At 47.8% G+C, this 18070-nt stretch overlaps 1 long non-coding RNA gene and 1 pseudogene across 2 annotated transcripts; one reads left to right on the top strand and one right to left on the bottom strand.

Moving 5' to 3' along the window:
* Positions 1-210: 210 nt before the first annotated feature.
* Positions 211-9916, bottom strand: LOC138850487 (uncharacterized). Of its 2 annotated transcripts, none has more exons than XR_011390296.1 (4): positions 9730-9916; positions 8996-9042; positions 8635-8753; positions 211-3132 (listed from the first exon to the last, which is right to left on the bottom strand). It is a non-coding gene; the product is annotated as an uncharacterized lncRNA (long non-coding RNA). The 2 variants fall into 2 exon arrangements; XR_011390295.1 differs by having other exon boundaries at positions 8635-8730; positions 9730-9909.
* A 3843-nt stretch (positions 9917-13759) lies between these two features.
* On the top strand, positions 13760-17980 carry LOC100339116 (forkhead box protein K1 pseudogene; annotated as a pseudogene).
* The last annotated feature ends 90 nt before the right edge of the window (positions 17981-18070 follow it).

The raw sequence follows: 18070 nt of genomic DNA, 5'->3' as shown, positions 1-18070 counted from the left end.
TCCAACATACCTTGTGTCCTGTGATATGTGAAATAGTAGAATGTAAAAACAAGCATTCCATATCCAAGTTTAATCTCATTTCCTTGCTTTTTCCCAGTCTCTAAAGTTCTTCACTAGTATATGAATCAAACTGGGAAATTTTAATCCATTTTGAGCTTTGCCAAAACAAAACTAATGAAAATGAATTTTTAAACATTATATAGGCTCAAATTCAGTAAGATAACAATTTATTTACAAGGACTATCCCTCAACTCATTTCTTTTCCTTTGTTATTAGCAATCAACCTGATATGTGAGCATGTGGTGTGTAAGAAATAATCAAGGGTTGTGTGGGCTGTAGGAACTCATAGATAATTTTATACATTAGTACTACCAACAACAACTTTGCACTTACATTTGAGAGGTATAACTTGCATGAAAATCCATGCTGATGAATTTCCAGAAAACTCAGTTCAGGTTGAAATCTACTCTCTAAATCTTGTAGAGGTTTTGGAAATTATGAGGAAAATCTGAGGTGTTGAACTAAACATTTGTGAAGAAAAGTCAGAAACCTGAAAAAAATAATATTTTGACTGATCTTGTGATTTATGCCCTAAAGTTCAGGTACTTGAACTTGCAGAGGGTGTATTATTTATACCCCTTTGTACATAGGAAGAAGGAGTTCTAGAAATTTGATGATGGCATACAGTCTTCATCCATATCTTAAGGGGAGAAATTGCATTGCTATTTTTTGTAGACATATACTTCTGTACTTAGAAAATCCAAAACAGGGACCTGTGTTGCGGTGCAACAGCTTAAGCCACTCCTGGCAATACTGGCATCCCAACGTGGAGTGTCAGTTCTGGGCCCAGCTGCTCTAATTTTGATCTAGCTTCCTGCCAATGAACCTGGGAAAGCACCAGCAAGCTGCCCAAGTACTTGGGCTCTTGCCACTCATGTGGGAGACCAGCATGGACTTCCTGGATCCTGATTTCTACTTGGCCCACATTTGGCTATTGTATTTGGGGAGTGAACAAGTGAAAAGAAGTTGTGCATTTAAAAAAAAAAGATTTGGGGGCCAGTGCTGTGGCATAACAGGTAAAGCTGCCGTCTACAGTGCTGGCATCCCATATGGACATTGGTTTGAGACTCGGCTAGCCCACTTCCAATACAGCTCTCTGCTATGGCTTGGGAAAGCAGTAGAAGATGACCCAAGTGCTTGGGTCCTTGCACCCACATGGGAGACCTGGAAGAAGCTCCTGGTTCCTGGCTCCTAGATTTAGATCAGCCTAGCTCCAGCCATTGAGGCCATTTGGGGTGTGAACCAGCAGGTGGGAGACCTCTCTCTCTGCCTCTGCCTCTCTGTAACTCTACCTTTCAAATAAATACATGGATCTTTAAAAATTTGCTTTATTGCCGGTGCCACAGCTCAATAGGCTAATCCTCCGCCTTGTGGCACTGGCACACCGGGTTCTAGTTCCTGTCCGGGCACCGGATTCTGTCCCGGTTGCTCCTCTTCCAAGCCAGTTCTCTGCTGTGGCCTGGGAGTGCAGTGGAGGATGGCCTAAGTCCTTGGGCCCTGCACCCCATGGGAGACGAGGAGGAAGCACCTGGCTTCTGCCATCGGCTCAGTGCGGTGCTCCGGCCGCAGCACACCAGCCGCGGCGGCCATCAGAGGGCAAACCAATGGCAAAAGGAAGATTTTTCTCTCTGTCTCTCTCTCATTGTCCACTCTGCCTGTACGAAAAAAATTTGCTTTATTTATTTTAAAAGTAGCGATGGAGAGAGAGAGAGAGACAGAGACAGAGAGACAGAGATCTACTGATTTGTTTCCCAAATGGTCACAATGGCAAAGGTTGGTTCACCCAAAGTCAGGAGCTGAGAACTCCATCCTGTGTCCCCGCATGGGTGGCAGGGTCCCAAGCACTGATACATCTTCTGTTGCTTTCCCAGGTGCAATAGCCAGGAGCTAGATCAGCAGCAGTGCAGCAAGGACTCACACTGGAGCACTATTATGGGATTCTGGCATTGCACGTCACAGCTTACTTAACCAGCTGAGCCACAATATCACCCTCAGAAGCTTTCTCTCTCAAAAAAAGAGAGAAAGAAGACAGAGACAAAGAAATAAAAGCAAAGGGAAGTTCAAAGGCATCTATAATTAAATTATTAGGATTAATAAATGAGTTCAATAAGGTTGTTGGTTCCAAGTTCAGTTTATAAAATGCACTTTACAGGACTGGCATCCTAGTACAGTGGTGACGCCACGGCCTGTAATGCCCACATCTTATACAGGTGCTGATCCGTGCCCCATCTGCTCCACGCCTGATGCAGCTCCCTGCCCATGAATCTGGGAAAGCAGCAGACCATGCCCCAGGCCCTGGAGCACCCATGTGGATGTAGCTCCTGGCTTTGGCTTGGCCTAGCTCTGGCAATTGTGGCCCTTTGGGGAGTGAGCCAGTGGATGGAAGATCTGTCTGTCTCTGTTTCTCCCTTTCTCTGTAAGTCTGTCTTTCAAATAAATAAGTAAATCATTAAAAAAATAAATAAAATTTAATTTACAGTTTCATTTAGTAACAAAAAAAGCAGTTAGAAAATGACAAACATAAAAAACTTACACATGGATTATGTTTATTGAGACACATGGAAGGCTATGGAAAAGTACAAAATAATGCTGAGAAGAATCAGAGGAATGCAGCCTAATAGAAATACATTCCATAGTCCTGGGATGGAACCTTCAAGAGTCCTGAATTGCTGGCAGTTTTGGCTCTGTAGCCTCAAAAAATCATAGCATATTACAGGCAGAATATATCAAAACACAGCTACTCCTGAACTGAGTAACATGGCAGACTGCCAAATCAAACAAAGAGTTTTAAGCTTACCAGAGAGAAACACATTTCTTACCATAAAATCACAACTAGACTTGCCACTGGCTTCTCAAAGGGATCGGCAGAACCCAAGGGGACCATGGAATAATACCCAGGAAGTGCTGAAAGTGGATAATTGTTGACCTAGAATTACACTCCCAGTGAATTAATGCAAAACAATAGCCAAACATAAAAACACTTTTAAATAACAAGTAAGTGAGGATATTTACAACCAGTGAATTTTAATGAATGCTGTTCATGAAGAGGGAACATGATCTCAGGAGGAACATCTGAAATATAAAAGGAAACTGTGATGAAGAAATTGCCAGACTTCAAAAACACAAGTAAGTAGCAAAAACTGGAGAGAACTAAAATAACAATATGAAGGACCATTAAAGATAGATTTAAAATACTGTTGAATATAGCAGGTGGTGATTAGAGTGTACTATACTGTTATGTTGCTTAGGAAAAAGATAAGTATATTGATGTTTTATATTATTGTTTAATCCACAAGTTAAAATTTCAAAGATTTCTTCTGGCATAATAGAAAAAATAAACAGTTTCTAAAAATGAGGAGAAAAACAGAATGAAGAAACATAGGAGCCAGCATTGTGCCACAGTAGGTTGATCCTCTGCCTATGGTGCCGGCATCCCACATGGACACCAGTTCTAGTCCTGGCTGTTCCTCTTACAATCTAGCTCTATGCTATGGCCTGGGAAAGCAATGGAAGATGGCTCAAGTTGCTTGGGCTCCTGCACCCACATAGGAGACCTGGAAGAAGTTCCTGGCTCCTGGCTTTGGATTCTAATACAGTGAACACGTGAGATTATTTCACAAAGTTCATGGAAAATGCATTGTATGAAAAAAATGCATGAGCTTTAATTTTTGCATTAAAATAACTTATCTTTTAGTTCCATTTTTCATGAACTTATAATTCTTAATTATATTTTATACATAAAAATTCATATATACTTTGTTATGTAAGTTATATATATACATATATATATATACATATATATAAAGATTTATTTATTTGAAAGTCAGAGTACAGGGTGGAGGTCAGGATGAGATAGGTCTTATCGAAGCTGAAGCCAGGAACCAGAAGCTTCCTCTGGATCTCCCATGTTGGTGGCAGGGGCCCAAACACTTGGGCCATCTTCTCTGCTTTTCCCAGGCCATCAGTAGGGAGCTGGATGGGAAGTGGAGCAGCCAGGACATGAACAGGTGCCCATATGGGATGCCAGCATCACTGGCTGTGGTTTTTTCCACTATTCCACAACTCTGGCCCCATCATGCATTTTTTGAAGTACACTTATTTCAAGAACACAGTTTTCTCAAGGACACACTTTTGTTTTTGAAAACTAATGGCTCACATACAGAAATCTACCAACAACAGATGCTGGCGAGGATGTGGGGAAAAAGGGACACTAACCCACTGTTGGTGGGAATGCAAACTGGTCAAGCCACTATGGAAGTCAGTCTGGAGATTCCTCAGAAACCTGAATATAACCCTACCGTTCGACCCAGCCATCCCACTCCTTGGAATTTACCCAAAGGAAATGAAATTGGCAAACAAAAAAGCGGTCTGCACCCTAATGTTTATTGCAGCACAATTCACAATAGCCAAGACCTGGAACCAACCTAAATGCCCATCAACGGTAGACTGGATAAAGAAATTATGGGATATGTACTCTTTAGAATACTATACCGCAGTAAGAAACAACGAAATCCAGTCATTTGCAACAAAATGGAGGAATCTGGAACACATCATGCTGAGTGAAATAAGCCAGTCCCAAAGGGACAAATACCATATGTTCTCCCTGATTGGTGACAACTGACTGAACACCAAAAAGGAAACCTCCTGAAGTGAAATGGACACTATGAGAAACGGTGACATGATCAGCATAGCCCTGACTGTTAATGAACAACTTAATACATTATCCCTCTTAGTAGTTTTTTTTTTGTCTGCTATACTTAATATGGTTTAATTCTGTAATTAATACACAGTTATTCTTAAGTGTTGAAATTTAACTGAAATGTGATCCCTGTTAAACATAAGAGTGGGGATAAGAGAGGGAAGAGATGTACTATTTGGGACATGCTCAAGCTGACTTGCCCCAAATGGTAGAGTTAGAAACATACCAGGGGACTCCAATTCAATCCCATCAAGGTGGCATGTACCAATGCCATCTCACTAGTCCAAGTGATCAATTTCAGTTCACAATTGATCATAATGAAAGGACTAAGAGTCAAAGGGAGCACATAAACAAGTCTAGTACCTGCTAATACTAACCGATAGAATAAATAAAGGGGAGAGTGATCCAACATGGGAAGCGAGATACTCAGCAGACTCATAGAATGGCGGATGTCCTAAACATCACTCTGGCCTCAGAGTCAGCCCTAAAGGCATTCCGATCTGGCTGAAAAGCCCATGAGAGTATTTCAGGCATGGAAAGCCAAGACACTCTGGCAAAAAAAGAAAAAAAAAAAACACCTAAATGAAAGATCTCTGTGAGTGAGATCCCAGTGGAAAGAACAGGTCTTCAAAGAAGGAGGTACCTTTCTCTGAAGGGAGGAGAGAAGCTCCGCTTTGACTATGACCTTGTCTAAACAAGATAAGAGTCGGAGAACTCAGAGGGCTTCCATAGCCTTGGAAACTCATGACTGGAGCATAGGGAGATTACTGATGCCATAGACAGGAGTGTCAATTTGTAAAGTCAACAACAGGAGTCACTGTGCACTTAATCCTCATGTAGGATCTCTGTCCTTAATGTGCTGTACATTGAGATTTAATGCTATAACGAGTACTCAAACAATATATTTCACTTTGTGTTTCTATGGGGGTGCAAACTGTTGAAATCTTTACTTAATGCATACTAAACTGATCTTCTGTAAAAAAAAAAAAAAAAAGAAAAAAAAGAAATTATCAATTCCCAACTTGACTCTCACTGGGATTAAACATGACAATAGGTCTGGTCTGATTTCATCATCATTTAAAAAATCATCTATTATTTTTCACTTTAAGTTTCTGTGTGGGAGCAAACTGTTGAAATCTTTACTTAATGTATGCTAAACTGATCTTCTGTATATAAAGAGAATCGAAAATGAATCTTGATGTGAATGGAAGGGGAGAGGGAATGGGAAAGGGGAGGATTGCGGGTGGGAGGGACGTTATGGGGGAGAAGCCATTGTAATCCATAAGCCGTACTTTGGAAATTTATATTCATTAAATAAAAGTTAAAAAAAAAAGAAAAAAAAAGAAAACTAAGTACCACAGATAAAGCAACTCAGTCAACTCCAAAGAATTCAGTATCATAGAGACACCCATGACAATAACAAAATGAAGAAAAATTACCTCATGTGTTTGCTAACTTAAAATGACACTTCTAAGTAATTCATGAACTAAGAGAAATATAAATCAGAACAGAAATCACAAACCAGTTAGCAACAAGTAAGAAAACTGAGAGATGCAGCTAAAGTTATAGAGGGAAATTCTCAGTCTTTACAAACGAGTTGAACACAGAATGTGTAAGTTAGCTAAAGACTAGAACTAATAGTAGGAAATACAAACACGGAAACCATTATAGGAACATACAGAAAATGCAGATACATCAGTTAGCCAAGGAATATGTTTCTTTGAGAATCTAATTAAGTAGAAATGGTTTTGGCAAGATTGAAGGAGAAAAAAATAAGATAAAGCAAAATAGTTGTTTTTAGCATCAGTGAAACTCATAAACAAGGTTGAATAGAAAATTCGCAGAAGAATACAAAATGTTTATGAAAAAACAATGTGTTATTTAAGTTCATATATGCTAAAGCTTTAAATAAGAGTAAGGGAATGATGAACACTAAGTGGAGAGCAGTGGTTTCCTTTGGCAGAAAATTGAGAAAGGGAGTTTTTCACAGTGTCTTTAAATCCATGGGTTTAATTTGTTCCTCAAGCTGGGGGCTAGGTATTTAGGGATTCATTACACCAATTCCATTTCTTTTCATAAGAATGAAATATTTTATAAGAAGCATTTTATAAAGCATTAAGTTCCACAATATTTTACTCTTTCCACCATCTCCTCTTTTAATCTCATTGTAAACTCAAGTCCCACCAATTCTACATTTTCTACAAATTCTCCTTTCCTTTGACCTCCAACCTGTTGGCCTACCTTTCCAACCTAGCCTGACACTACCATGGACAACTCTCATCATTCCTCACAGCAAGCTCAGGATGGAGAACTCTGTCCAATCACATTCTCCCTTATCAATTTCCTCAATAAACCTATGTTGATTTTGCAATAGCCAGAAATATGTTTTATTAATTATTGACTGTGCTTCAAATTATTGAATGTACTGCAGGGGGAAGAGGAGGAGGGGAGGAGGAGAGGGAGGAGGAGAAGAGGAAGACTAAAACACACCTTCCCCAGCCTGCCTGCGCCCGGGGTGTGGCTCCTGGCAGCCGGACCTTTGCTCTGGGGGAGGCAGCTTCCCTGCACCCTTATCTTGGGCCATCGGTGCAGTCAGGAGGGGTGCCAAGCCCCCTCCGGCATTTGGGGAACCTGAGGCTGGGCTTGCGTGAGGTCACTGGCACGGTCCAGGTCAGGTCACTTCGACCTAGAAAATCCTTCCTGGGCACCTGTGCTGGGGGAACCTGGAAACCCAAGGCCCTGCAGAAGGTTCCGGGCTGCATCGCTAGGAGCTGGCCCCATGGCCCAGCGTCTTCAGCCACGGCCGGTGCACAGCACCCTATATCCCGGTACTGGTGGAGTCCCAGCCACTCCACTCTGATCCAGCTCCCTGTGAAAACACCTGGGAAGGCAGTGGAAGACGGCCCAAGCACCCACATGGGAGACCAAGATGGAGCTCCTGGCTCTGGGCTTTGGCCTGGCCCAGCCCTGGCTGTTGCAGCCATTTGGGAAGTGGATGGAAGACCTCTCACTATCTCCCTCTCCTTCTCCATCTCCCTCTCCCACTCCCTCTCTCTGTCTCTTTGCCTCTCTCTGTCTCTCTCCCTCTCTCTGTCTCTCCCTCTCCCTCTCTCTGGCTGTCTCTCTCTCTCCTCCCTCTTTCTGTCTCTCCCTCTACCTCTCTATCTCTCTCTCCCTCTCCCTGTCTCTGTCTCTCTCTCTCCCCCTCTCCCTGTCTGTCTCTCCCTCTCTCTCCCCCTCTCTCTCTCCCTCCCTCTCTCCCTTTCTCTTTCTCTCTCCCCCTATTGCTCTGCCTTTCAAAAGATAAGACATCAGCTCACAGAGTCAGCACTCTGAGTCCAGCCGGGACCCATCCACGTGGGGCCACTGGCCACTCGTGACGACAGGGCCCCCGCTGCCCTCTGAGGCCCAGCGAATTTATGAGACAGGACGTCACAATCCGGCCAAGGTTCTGCATTTCCCTGGGCAGCCTTGGACGGCACAGGCTGAGGGAACTCACAGACTAGCAGCTCTCAGCTCCTCTTGAAAACTTGCTAAAACTGTAAACTTGTGGGGCTGGCGCTGTGGCGCAGCAGATGAAGCCACCACCTGCAGTGCCGGCATCCCATATGGGCACCGTTTCGAGTCCTGGCTGCTCCACTTCTGATGCAGCTCTCTGCTGTGGCCTGGGAAAGCAGTAGTGGATGGCCCAAGTCCCTGAGTCTCTGCCACCCACGTGGAAGCTCCAAGCAGGTTTGACCCAGCCCAGCCCTGGCTGTCATGAACATTTGGAGACTGAATGAGCGCATGGAAGAGCTCTATCTCTTGGCTTTTCAAATAAGAAAACAAACTTAACTCTTAAGAAAAATAGCTGTTTTAGACTAGCAATCACTTACTGTGCCAATAACACTTCACGGTCGCTGAGGCTCTCTGTGCGCAGGACACTGCTTTGAACAGTTACTCAGGTCCCTGCGTTCTCAATCATGCCCATCCTGCAGATGAGGAACACTGAGGCCTTGGCGGGGATAAGGTTTGCAGAAGCTCACACAGCCTGTAGACCCCAAGTCCAAGCCCCACCCCTGCTCTCCCACTGTGTGGCTCTCTGAGCAGGCGACTGGTTTTCCTGTCTCGGGGGGGACCCCTCGGGGCCCACCTCAACCGCCCGTCAGGCGAGAATCCCCCCTAAAAGGAGCCCCCCAGGCCTCCCCCAGCCCCACTCGCACTGCGGGCGTGCGGGGACCGTGGAGCGCTGATCACCTGTGTCCTGGAGACCATGAGAGCGAGTGAGGAGAGATCAGCAGACCCTGCAGAGAGGGAGGCTGGACTCAGGGGAGGATGTGGGGTGGCCCCAGGACCTGAGCACCCCATGCCCTGTCCCTGGGCTCCAAGCCCTGCCCCTCGGGCCTAAGCCCCGCCCCTTGGATCCAAGGCCCGCCCCACCCCCCCTGCCACTGTCTTCTTCCCTGACTCTCCCTGGAGCCCGCTCCTCAGCTCCTGTCACGCACCCCAGCCTCCCTCGTGCTCAGGCCCCCTCCGTCTCCCCGCTAAGGTCGGGCCTGGAAGCCCCCCTACCCTCATTACAGGAGTCTCCAGCCCTTTCCTGCTCCCAGGGTCACACAGGGCCTGGCTACATGGTCAGGGAGGTGGCCTCACCGCGGGGCGTTCCCGACTGCAGCCCGCGCCCCCTAGGCCCTCTAAGCCATGTTTCATTCTTTGCGCTGGGCCCCGCCCCCGCGGGTCAGGCCCCTCCCACTCGCGCTTGCCAGGAGAGCCCCGCCCCCTCGTCAGCCTCATGGTCAGGCCCCGCCCCTTTCTCACTGCTCCTGGGACGCCTCGTGGGCACCTCGTGCGGAAGCCTTCCCCGTCCTCTGCCGCTTCCTCCCCCGAGCGCAGCGTCCTTGAGTCGCCGCAGCCCCCGCACCGCCCCCAGCGTCCCGCGGGAGCCCCGGACCCCCTCCCCCCAGCCCTCTTCCATCCCGGGCTCCGCTTACCCAGGGCCCCAGCTCCCGCGCAGCGGGCTGTCTGGCGACCTGGCTACTCGACATGGCCCAGCCAGCAGGGACGCGCGGCTCGGAGGCCGGCCCAGACCCAAGCGCGCACACGAGCTGTCCCGCGGAGGATCGCGGCCCGGACGAGCGGCGCAGGGGCTGGGGCCGCAGGCGGGACAGGACGCGCAGCGCCCGGGACTGCTTGGGGCGCCGGGCCGGGTTGTCAGGCGGGGCTGGGGGCGGGGCGGCGGAATTCCCAGGCGCCGCCGGTCTGCGCGCCCATTGGCCCGCTCGCCGCGGTGACATCACAGCAGGGGAACGGGAGAACCCCTGCGCGTCACGCGACCCGGGGGCGGGGCCGGTCGGGAAGGGGAGGCGGGGCGCTGCAGAGGGGCAGAGGCGGAGTCTCCTACCGCCCATTGCCTGCAGAGACCACTGAGGCCACGAGCCGGGTTTCTGCGTGAGACGGGAGCCTGGCGCTTCTCCGGCCCGGGGCTTCACAGCCGCTGTCCGTGGTGGTACAAGCGTAGGCTGGGCACGGGCTCTGGGACTTGCGCCCGCCCCTGGTTGTCTCCAGTGCCTGGACCACAGCTGTGCATGGCCGTGGGCGGGCTCATGTGAGCACAGGGACATCAGTGACATCTGGGAACCGTGCGCCCAGCCTCTGAGCACAGGGGCTCCTGGGGGCCCGCACATAGGGCAAGCGCCCGCATCCCGCGTGGCCCGTGGGCGGCGTTTGGGTGTTCCAGCTCTTCACTGCGTTGTCCAGGCAGACAGAGTGGCCCAGCCTAGGCTGACCGAGCCCCGTGTGAGCCGTTGCCTGCTCTGGACCCTGGGCACAGCACTCCCCAGGCCGGCCCTGGCAGTGGACTGAGCGTGGCCCAAGTGCTTGGGCCCTGCACCCCATGGGAGACCAGGAGAAGCACCTGGCTTCTGGCTTCAGATCAGCGTGGTGCGCCGGCTGCAGCACACTGGCCGCGGCGGCCATTGGAGAGTGAACCAACGGCAAAGGAAGACCTTTCTCTCTGTCGCTCTCTCTTACTGTCCACTCTGCCTGTCCAAAAAAAAAAAAAATATCTTGGACATTCAATCTGAAGCTAATGTAGGCAGGCAGGTCACAAATTTGTGTCCTGGACAACATATCACTTAATTCTGAGCATTGGACAGTGGCGTCTCTGTTCAGTGTCTATTCTCAGCTGAATATTTCTGTAATTAGTTGTGTGACAAGGTGAAATATTACCTTTCTGGTTTGGATTTCCTCAATTATGAAATATGTATAGGATCATAAAAATCTTGTAAGTAGTCAATACACTGTAGTTGACAGCATTTTGCACATATAAAATATGAAATATGACATAAGAGAACTGTCTTTTTAAGAATTGTTTTCTCATGAAGATCGAATTTTCCCACAGGATACTCCCCAAATTAGTCTGCCATATGTAAGAAATTGTTAAACTGTGTCTGAGTTGGGACTGTGAGTCTGCCGATTAAATGAGTTGACAAGTTGTCTTCATTATGTCCGTGGTTCCCTTTAATCCTAAGTATATGATTATTCTGCATTTTTAATAGCTTCAGTTCCACAGAACACATTTTCAAAGCATTTCACCATTGGCTGGTAATTCCTTATCTCCCATTAGCAGTACAATGAAGCCTACAGTTTTCAAGTCCCAGCAAAGAGTTTTCAATCCCTGCTTTGTATTCATCCATTTATCCACCAAAGACATTTATCAAATCAGAATTATGTGATGGTACTTCAAAAAGTTTGTTGAAAAATTGAATTGAAAGATAAGTTTATTTTGATACAAAAACATTTTGAAATCCAGGCAGTCTTTTTTCAAAATATATATTTCCTATGAACTTTTTAAAGTATCTTTGTACACCGAAAGAACAGTTACACACTTGTGATAAAATTTGCTATTTATTTACCGTTTCCCACTCAGTCTTAAATACAGATGTTTACAGTTTAGTTGCCTTGATTTATCTTAAGTCCTATACATAATCATTGCACAATTTTAATAGTTTCCAAATTTGGGGGTTGTTTTGTCCTTAATTCCTTTTTTAATTGAAAAAATGTTTGTGATGATGCATCTATTGGTGGCTTAAAGAATAATAATTTTTAAAAAACAACCGTGTACCTTGTGCTCAACTTACAAAAGAAAAGTTAACAATTCTTTTGAAGCTTCCTCTGCTCTCTTCCCAAATCACATCAATGTTCTTTGCCCGCGGTAGTAATTACTAACCTGAACATATGTTTACTGGGAGCCAGTGCTGTGGCAGCGCAGCTCTCTACTATGGCCTAGGAAAGCCACAGAAGACGGCCAAAGTGCATGGGCCCCTGTACCCACATGGGAGACCCAAAAGAAGCTCCTGGCTCCTGGCTTTGGACCAGCACAGCTCTGGCCATTGCAGCCACTTAAAGAGTGAATCAGCAGGTGGAAGACTTCTCTCTCTGTCTCTCCCCTTCTCTGTCTATAATTCTCTCTCTCAAATAAATAAATTAAATCTTCAAAAAATTTTGTTTTTAGGGCAACATTGTGAGATTCATCCACGTTGAGATGTGTTTGGTAATTTAATCATTTTTACTGCTATGTACTGCTCCACAATTTATTCTGACCCACTCATCTGAGCCTGCACTGTTGTCTCCCTGGGTCCCCATAGCAGGAAACTAGAGTGAGGAGGCAGAGGCAGGTATAGAACCCAGTACTCCGATGTGGGACATAGGCAACTTACCGGCTAGGCCAAACATCTGCCCCCATTGCCATTTGTGCTGTCTTTCCTCTTCCGTGAAATGTTTGTTAATGACAAGAGTGCATTTATTGTCTTTTCTTTATCGATTCCTAGATTGTGTGTATGTATATAATATTTCTGACCTGGCTTTTTACACTCGTGCTTTGAATTTCGATGCACTTAGTTTCTTCTTCTTCTTCTTTTTTTTTTTTTTTTTTTTTTCATTTGGCACATTTCTTTATTTTTCCAAAGTTGATTCAAATTTGACTTCAAGCCACTATCCCAATGAGCTGGCCAGAAGTGCAATCCCAGGCACACTACTGAGCCTCCCTCCCCCAACCTCCACCTCTTGTCAAGGTCCCAGGGCCTTAAGCAGTGTCAGGGCCTCGGGGAAGCTGCTGTCTCAGCAGCGGCTGTGGCAATACCCATCAGGGCCCGGGGCCTTGTGCACCTTGGGCCTGGTGGCTGTGCTGATCTGGGGCTCCTTCTGGGATGTGGGACTCTTAGGGGAGGAGTACAAGCTCTCAACTCAAGATCCACCCTCCCTGAGGGTCCCAGGCCTTGTCACCTCCAGACACTGCCTAGCATTGGGGGGTGGGACCTCTCCCCACTCCTGCCAGCTCTCATTACACTCTGTCCCTTCCCCTTCTAGGGTGAAAATCTCTCCCTCTTCCTTCTTGTTGCTGTCAAAGGTCCATCCTCTTTTCCTTCCCCCTCCAGGACACCGCTCAGGATCTCTATAAAGAGTCAAGGTTATCACAAAGAACAGGACAATCCACTGGCTTCCAGTTGCTTCTATGTTCTGATCCCCAAAAATACCCAAGGCAAGGAAATACCAGGAACTGACTTTGCTTGAAAAAGCCAGAGGAGGGGCGAAAATTCAGCCTGGTGGTGGAGATGCCCACAGCTGGGTTCCACTCCCAGCTCCAGCTCCTGACTCCACTTTCTGCTAATGCAGACCCTGCGAGGCACCGGTGACGTCTCAAGTTCAGTCCTTGGGAGACCTGGATCTTGGTGCTTCCATCTTCAATCAGCCCCAACCTGGCCCCAGCTGTGGCAGGAATCTGGGGAGTGAACCAGTGAATGGAAGATCTCTCTCTCTCTCTGCCTTTCAAATAAATAAATGAAAGGAAAGAACTGGTGATTTTACCTGGCTTGAGCATCTCTCAAGTACTCCTTCCCACTCAAGGACTTGGGCCACCTTCCACTGCCTGCCCAGGTACAATGGCAGGAAGCATAGGTTTGTAGGTTCAAGGTCAGGCGGTCTCCGTGGTTCAGGCATCTGGTGGGGGTGGCAGATGCCGCCATGGCAGCGTGCATGAAGGTGAAGGGTCACTGGGAGCCAGGAAGTGGGGGGGAGGGCTGGAGAGGGGGGAGTAAAGGGGAAGGGAGAGTGAGGGAGAGGAGGGGAGAAAAGGAGGAGAGGGAGGGGCCTAACCCCACTCAGGCTTCTACAAGCAACCCCTTGTGAGAAGCACCTTAGTTTCTTCATTTTAATGTAATCAAATTTATGGAGATCTTTCATGTTTTAAAGGCCTGTTTTAGAGAAGCTTTAGGTTCACAATGAAATTGAGAAGAAAGTACAGAGATTTCCCATGTACTATGCCCCCCACACACACAGCTTCCACTGTTATCAGTATTCCTCACCAGAGTGAGGCATTTGTTACAGTGAGGAACCAACACTGACACATCACTGTCACTCAAAGAGCATGGTTTACAGCAGGGTTCACTCTTGGTGTTTATGTATTCCATGGGTGTGGCCAATGTGTAATAACATGAATATGCACTTATAGCATCAGACACAGTATTTTCACAGCAGCTGGGAAAAAAAGAAATTTCTGTGTTCCTCCTGTTCCTTCCTTTCCCGTCCCAGACACTGACAACTGCTGATCTTGTGCTGCCTCATGGTTTTACCTAATTTCTTCCCCTTTGAATTGCATTTTTGTTGTTTTTTAAAAACATCTTCTATCTCCAGGTTATGAAAGTCTTCTGCTATGGCTTCTTTTAAAACTTTTAAATGTTTGTCTTTCTCATGTAAATTCCTAATTTATCTTCATTGAGTTTTAGTATAGTAGGAGGTAAGAATGCATTTTCAAGGTGTGACTACAAGGAAAGCCAAATATTGCAGTATCACTGAACTACAATACTGCTTCTTTCATAGTCCAGGTATCATCGCCTATGTGGGTTTTGGTCTGGGTTCTTTATTCTAGTCCATATATCCATTTGTGCTTATTCATGTGATACAGTCTTGATTATTTTATCTTTCTAAAACTCCAGGCATGGAGAAAACGAATTCCTCCACCTACCCTATCATTCTTTTACAGAAGCATTTTTGTTTTTGTTCTCATTGACTTTCTCTCTCTGCTCTCCACATTTTCTTTAATTTTTGCATAGTAATATATTCACATGGTTCACAATGATAGATGCAAGAGAGCACCCTGTGATGATTCATCCTCCAGCTTCTGTCTCTCCGTCGAGTACCCTTCTACATATACAGCTGCAACTAATTTCTTCAGTATCCCTCCAGGGACACCCAGAGTGTTTTAGCCACATCAACCATGAGTCATGAGTATGTATGTAGTCTCTTCTTCCACTTTTGTCATGGCTATACATATTGTTGCAGAATGTTTTATATTTTGCTTTATCTGTAATAAAACCTTATGTATCTTCTTTATTAGTACATAAAATGTTTCCTTTTCTATGGCTTAAAATATTCCATTTTAAGAATATACCATAATTTATTTTCTCAATCACCTAGTGCTATCATTTGGAAATGTGTTTTCCCTACCAAAACTCATGTTGAAATCTGATTCCCAATGTAACAGTGCTAAGACATAGTGGGATCTTTAAGAGGTGGTTAGGACTTTAAGAGGATTTGATTATTTCTTGCAAGGCTGGATCAATTCTCATGAAAGCAGGCTGTGTAGAGCAGGTCAACTCCTTTGTCTCCTGCCTCTAGCCCATATGCACATGCTTGGCTTACATATTTTGGCCCTGAGTTGATATAGTACATGGCCCTTATAGGAAGTCAAGCAGATATAGCACAACACTCTTGGATTTCCAGAACCAGAGGTCAAAATAAACCTATTTTCTTCACCAATTAAAGTAGTCTCAACTATTCTGTTATTGCAACAGAAAACAGAATGAAAAAAAATATGTACTGGAGGAACTTATCTGCATTTTCCCTTATTTTGCAGTAAGATAATGCTAAAATTATTAACTTTTAAGGAATATTTCACATACATGAAAATATTTCTGTAGAAGATAAATCCTCAGAAATAAAATTCCATGTGCATTTAAATAAATAAAACTTATAAAATACTTCTTAGGGATATTACCATGAACTTACAAGCATTTGTTTAATGGTTAAGATGCTGTTTGGGACACCTGTGTCCCATACCAAAGAGTCTGTCTTTGAGTCCCAACTCTACTCAAGCTTCCATCTTCCTGATAATATGCACCTGGAAGGCAGCAAGTGATGGCTAAAGTGGTTAGGTGCCTGCCTCCCACATGAAAGATCCAGGTGGAGTTCCAATCTTTGGTTTTACCCCGGCCCAGCCTTGGGTAGTGCAGGTATTCAGAGAGGGAACCAGCAGATGGGAGATATTTCTGTTTCTCTCTGCCTCGCCCTCTCCTTTTTCTGCTCTCTTTCTTTCAAATAATAATCTAAAACCCCCAATCTCCCTTTAGAAATTTTATTTCTGGGCGAACATAGCCGAAGTCGGCGAGGACAGCGGCGCCCGCGCCCTGCAGCCCCGTGCTGTGCCTCGCGGCCGCCGCCACCGCCGTCGCCAGGCGCGATCGCCGGCCCGGGGCCCGGCGCGGGCGGGGGCGCGGGCGCGGCGCCGGCGCTGGTGGCCCTGGAGGCCGCCTCGGTGCGGCAGAGCCTGGGGCCTGCGTGGCTCCAGGGCCGTGAGTTCGAGTTCCTCATGCGGCAGCCGAGCGTCACCATCGGCCGCAGCTCCTCGCAGGGCTCCGTGGACCAGAGCAGGCGCCTGCCCAGCTTCATCTCGCGGTGCCACCTGCAGCTCAGCTTCCAGGAGCCGCACTTCTACCTGCACTGCCTCGGCAAGGACCGCGTCTTCGTGGACGGCGCTTTCCAGCGGCGCGGCGCGCCCGCCCTGCAGCTGCCCAAGCAGTGCACCTTCCGGTTCCCCAGCACGGCCATAGATCCAGTTCATGTCTCTGTACCACAAAGAGGAGGCTCCGGAGTCCCCGCTCCGGCCTCAGTACCCCCAGATCTCCCCGCTCAAAATCCACATCCCGGAGCCGAATCTCCGGGGCATGGTCAGCCCCGACCCTTCCCTGACCGGCACGATCAGCGTCCCTAACTGCTGCCCGGCCAGTCCACATGGAGCTGGGTCCTCCGACTACCGCTTCGTCCAGAACGTGCCCTCGGACTGCAGCTGGCCGCCGAGTTTGCCGCAAAGGCCGCCTCGGAGCAGCAGGCAGACGCTTCCGGAGGCGACAGCCCTAAGGACGAGTCGAAGCCGCGGTACTCATGCGCGCAGCTGATCATGCAGGCCATCTCCTCGGCCCAGGACAGACAGCTCACACTCAGCGGCATCTGTGCACACATCACCAAGCATTACCCCCACCACCCTACCGCCGACAAGGGCTGGCAGAACTCCATCCTCCACAACATCTCTCTGAACCCCTACTTCATCAAAGTCCCCCGCTCCCAGGAGGAGCCGGGGAAGAGGTCTTTCTGGCAGATCGACCCGGCCTCCAAGGCCAAGCTGGTGGAGCAGGAGTTCCGGAAGCGTCGGCAGCAGGGCGTGTCCTGCTTCCGCACCTGCTTTGGGCCCCTGTCCTCCAGGAGTGCTCCTGCTTCACCCCCCCACCCCGGGCTCATGTCCCCTCATTCCAGTGGCCTGCGGTCACCAGAGTGTCTGTTCCGGGAGGGCTCCTCCGTCTCACATGAACCTGACCTTGGGTCAAAGTCAGCCTCCCTTCCTGAGTACTGATATTCCCAGAGTGCGCCAGGCTCCCCCGTGAGCGCCCAGCCAGTGGTCATGGCTGTGCCCCCTCGGCTGTCCAGCCTCATGGCCAAGCCGGTGGCCTACATGCCGGCCTCCCTTGTGACCTCGCAGCAGCCCTCGGACCACGCGATCCACTTGCTGCAGCAGGCCCCCACCGTCACCATGGTCCCAGTGTCACCACCGCTGCCAGCTCCACCAACGGATACATCCTCGCCAGCCAGGTCTCGGCCAGAGGCCCCCACGATGCAGTGGGCTCGGCCGTGCTGGACCTGGGCACTGAAGCCAGAGGATTGGAAGAGAAACCCACCATTGCATTTGCCACAATCCCTGCGGCCAGCCGGGTCATTCAGACCATGGCCAGCCAGATGGCCCATGCAGTCCCTGAACACACGGTCACCATCCTGCAGCTGGCTGCCCCCGTGACCTTCGGGCCCTCTCTGCCCTCCTTCGTGACTTCCTTTCATGGAAGACGTTTGGACACCTTAGGTGGTTTCACTTCTGTTTCGGGAGGGGAGGCGGGAGCTGTGTTCCGGGTCTGTCCTTAGACTGAGCTGTGTCCCACAGGCCCATGTATGGGAGGGAGATTTTTTTTTTCTTACCTGAATGATGATTCCACTGTAAAAATAATTTCAGGG

The sequence above is a fragment of the Oryctolagus cuniculus genome, chromosome 7, assembly GCF_964237555.1.
Source record: "Oryctolagus cuniculus chromosome 7, mOryCun1.1, whole genome shotgun sequence".
Taxonomy (NCBI): domain Eukaryota; kingdom Metazoa; phylum Chordata; class Mammalia; order Lagomorpha; family Leporidae; genus Oryctolagus; species Oryctolagus cuniculus.
The sequence above is the reverse complement of the archived record's forward strand: the minus strand, read 5'-3'. Positions and strand labels throughout refer to the sequence as shown.